The following is a 4,645-nucleotide window of genomic DNA, read 5'->3' as shown; positions in this document are numbered from 1 at the left end:
ACAGTACTTCATGCATAAAAATTTTTAGGAATTTTTGTCAAATGTTTTATAATATAGTATAAATATTGTAAATATTCTGTATCTATTATCATGCTACTTTAGCTCCTAGATTAGTGATTGCAGTTATGGTTAATTGCTAGGATTATGGGTTTGTGTACTCTATATGGTCCTCTAGTTAATATTAACTTTTAAATATTTAATTTGATACCGAAATCGGTACATTTTTTTAAAATTTTTATGATACATTTAAATTTATATTTTATTCAAAAAATAAAAACATTATCGTTTAATTACTACATAAAATCGTATTATAATATCAACGAAGAAAGAATAAAACAAAACATTAAATCAAGATGTATCTCGTTGTATTGCGCGAGTACCATTCTAACACTACAAAAATGAAGAGTATCAACGAGAGAAAATTCCATCGCCGATCCGTTGCTAAAGGAGTCTTCCGTCGCTGATAGTCCGTCGGTCAAAAACTCGTAGGTAATGATATCGGCGATAGATTTGCGAGGGAACCTTTCAGCGAGGGAACTTTTAGCGACGAATCAGCAAGAGAAATTTTCAGCGACAGATCAGCGAGGGAACTTTCAGCGACGGATCAACGAGGGACGGTAGGGACTTTTAGCGATGGATTTTCTCTCGCTAATCCATCGCTAATGTTTATTAATCTAAAAATAAATAATTTATAATTACATAATTCCTGTATTTATTTATACAAAACCTGACCATAATCGACCAAACCAAAACTATGAACAAATTAAAATCAACCCATTCATACAATTTAAAATATCCAATTCATACAATTTAATGCTCAAATTCGTACAATCTAACTACGGGAGGTGGGGAAGGGAGAAAATGTATCCTGACTACCGCATAAGCGCAACAAAATGCTCTGATAAGGCGGTCTGTTCGGCTAATGCAGTAGCTTGTCTGGCCTGTTCGGCCTCCAAATATGTCTTTCTCTTCCGTTCGGCCTCCATCTCGGCCAGATAGCGTTCCTTCCGCTGCTGCGTCTCCTCCTCTACCCTTGCCAACTTCTCTCTCAACTCTGCTACCTATAAATATTCAATATTCGACAAAATCAGTAATTTGTTTGCAATTAAAGTAATAAGAAAGTATATAACAATATAACCAAAGTATTTTGGTAATTTTATTAAGCAATACTCAAAGTATTGTTAAAATACCGATTCCCTAATTGTGAGGTCATTTTGGTAATTTCACGAGGATAATAATCAAAATAAGACATAGATACCAATTCCCAATACATAAGGTTATTTCGGTAATTTACAAGGCAAATACGTAAAGTATCGCTAAAATACCGATTTCCATATTGTAGGGTCATTTTGGTAATTTTYATAAGGATTTTATTCAAAATAAAACTTAGATACCAATCCCAAGACATAGGGTTATTTCGGTAATTTTATAAAGCAAGCACGTAAAGTATCGCTAAAATACCGATTTCCATATTATAGGGTCATTTTGGTAATTTTCATAAGGATTAAATTGAAAATAACACTTAGATACCAATTCATAAGACATTGGGTCATTTTGGTAATTTATAAAGCAAATACATAAAGTATTGCTAAAATACCGATTTTCAAATATAGGGTCGTTTTGGAAATTTTATAAAAATAATAATAAAAATGAAGCTCATAGACCAATCCCCAAGATATATGGTTATTTCGGTAATTTTATATAGCAAATACGTAAAGTATCGCTAAAATTCCGATTTCCATTTATAGGGTCATTTTGGTAACCAAATGAGATAAATAATCGAAAATGGGTCAAAGTTTGCATTTTAGAAATTACAAATAAACTTGATGAAAGTTTCATAAAATTTATGTAGAGAAATTAAATTCCTAAAACTGCAGGTGTTAAATGTTAATTTCTAAAACTCAGATGAAATAAGCTTATTAAAAATATTAGCATGTAAAAAGAAACAAAACATAAAAGGAGCCTACTGGTTAAGGCATGAGCTCTCTTGCGTGAGGTTGTGGGTTCAAAACCTATCCTCAACATTTTCCTTACAAGTAATTTTTAACAAAAACAGATTTGGGTCTTGGGTTGGGCTGACCAGGCCCGTGACGCGGCTACAGTACAATTTTCAAAACAGTAAGAAAACTGCAGCCATGGCTGCACGTTTTCGACCTTAAAAAACTTGAAAACGGTTCATTTCTTGACCTTTTTTATTCATTCTTTTTGCACCAATCTCTTGGTAATATTTTTACCAACACTTTGGCATAAAGAACACAAATTTTCATCAAGAAATGAGTTCCATTTACTCATTTAAAGTTTGTTTTTAAAACTAAAACTTAACAACTTAAAAACATAAAAATCGAACAACGAAAACATAAATATAAGACATGAGGCTACTGGGGTTTGATAGAGTATTTAAAAACGAAGTCATAGACATAAAAATCAAGAGATTTGGTTAAGAATCTCACCCAAAATCGGTGAAAAACCGAGATTTTCGATCCCAAACTTCAAACTCCGATTTCTCTCTCAAAACTCAACTATTTTTCGAGATATTTGAACCAAAACGTTCCTAAGCCAGAGCTCTACAATTTATATGCCAAGAGTTTTGGCTTATTAGTTGAAAAAATCGGACAAATCGCGAGTTTTAGGCTGATGGGTCGTTTTCTTAAACAGTTATGTACTTTTGGCAAAACAGGTCCCTCATCTTTGAAAAAGATGATATTCGGCCCCCTCAAGTTTCTGACATTTACTATAAGACCCCTCCTGACGTAATATCTTACATTTTTGGTCCAATAATTAAAAGAAAACAATTCTATTTTATTTTCATTTTTGTCTTTCTTTTTATTTAAGATTTCTACTTTATAATCTTTAATTAATTACGTAAATATTTTACATTTCAAATAATTTTAATAAAAAAAATATTTAAAGGCCCATGTAATACTATTTATATATTTAATAAAAAAAATGGGTTTTACACATATATAAGGAGGTACAGAACATATGATAGTTCATAAAGCTCACAATAGAGATACAAACTTGGTCAATCATCTGAAGCCAAAACCTCTCTCAGATCCATACAGGACGGTGTAATCTAATCCATTCTCACTGTTCCATTGCTGACTACTTGAAAGTCAAACTGTAGGTGTGAATAAAATTAGAGGTCTTTTGAAACAAATGTAGGCGGAATACACTCGTGATCTGCTTCACGAGTTGAGAAGTCTACATGTAAAGTTTTGACTATTAGAAGTTAAACCGTAGGTTTAGAGGAGTTTCAGATGATTTAAAAACTCTAAGTGTAACGGTTTGACTACTTGAAAGTCAAACATAGGTATGAATGAAGTTGAAGGTCTTTTGAACGAGTTGAGAGAGCCTATATGTAAAGTTTTGACTACTAGAAAGTCAACCCGTATGTTTAGAGGAGTTTTGGATGAATTTAAAACTCAAGTAGTTAAACCGTAGGTGTGAATGAAGTTGAAGGTCTTTTGAACGAGTTGAGAAAGCCTACATGTAAAGTTTTGACTACTAGAAAGTCAAACCGTAGGTTTAAAGGAGTTTTGAATGACTTTAAAACTCTAAGTGTAAAGGTTTGAACGAGTTGAGAAGCCTATGTTTTTTAAAATTTCGACGGCTTAACGGTTATAAAATGAATATTTTCAAATGTTTGCCGAACCTGATTGACAACTCAACTACAAATTAATACAATCAAGTCTAACGTTTGCCCAACCATTGACAACCCAATTACAAATCTATATAATCAAGCCTAATGTTTGCCTAATAATTGGCAACCCAACTAATTAACAAAGTATAAATTTCTAGTAATAGCAATATACATAACCCACGAATATGTAAAATTTAACAAAAGAACAAATAAAGTTTTACGATTTAACAAATTTCTAAAGAACTTCTAAAACACAAACATATAATTTTTATGATTTGTTTAACCTAAATGTATATGTAAAATTTAACAAACATATACGTTTGGTTTTCCTCTAAAATCCCAAATCCTAAATCTCATTTTGACTTTTAACATCATGTAATAAACATAGATTTATGTTTTAACTTACATTTATATACATGTTCTATACATCTAAATCTCAAATCCCATATTCTATATTTTTTCTAATTAACAAAATAAATACATGTAATAAACATAATCATTTCAAGACCATTTGGTCTTAAATCTCAAATCCAAAGTCAAACTTTATTCTACTTAACAAAATAGTTTGATTTTACCTTTAAAATTCCAAATCCCAAACACATTTTATCAAAATAACCCTAATGTTTGTCTAACAATTGGAAACCCAAACTAACAATGATTTAAAGATAACATTTATAGATTAAAATTTATAAAACTAACAACTCAAAATAACCTTGAGATTTGAAAAAAAAAAGAACTTAAATTTTTTAGGGTTAGAGATCGGGAATGAAATCAGTTGGAGCAAGGGTGGGAGGTGGTGATGACAGTTGGCGGCAGGTAGAAGGTGGAAGGTGGTGCCGTCAGTCGAGAATGGAAGAAATGTCGGTCGAGGTGAGAGTCAGCAGCGGAAACAACGTCGATCGAGAATGGAAGCAGCGCCAATTGAGGTGGGAGGTGGTGCCGCCGGGATGTGATGGTGACGGTCGCAGCACCGATCGTGAAGCAGCCGAAAGAAACCGTAGGGAA

This window comes from Cynara cardunculus (genome assembly GCF_001531365.2).
Source record: "Cynara cardunculus var. scolymus isolate 2C chromosome LG 2, CcrdV1, whole genome shotgun sequence".
In the NCBI taxonomy this organism is placed as follows: domain Eukaryota; kingdom Viridiplantae; phylum Streptophyta; class Magnoliopsida; order Asterales; family Asteraceae; genus Cynara; species Cynara cardunculus.
Note: the sequence above shows the minus strand (reverse complement) of the source record.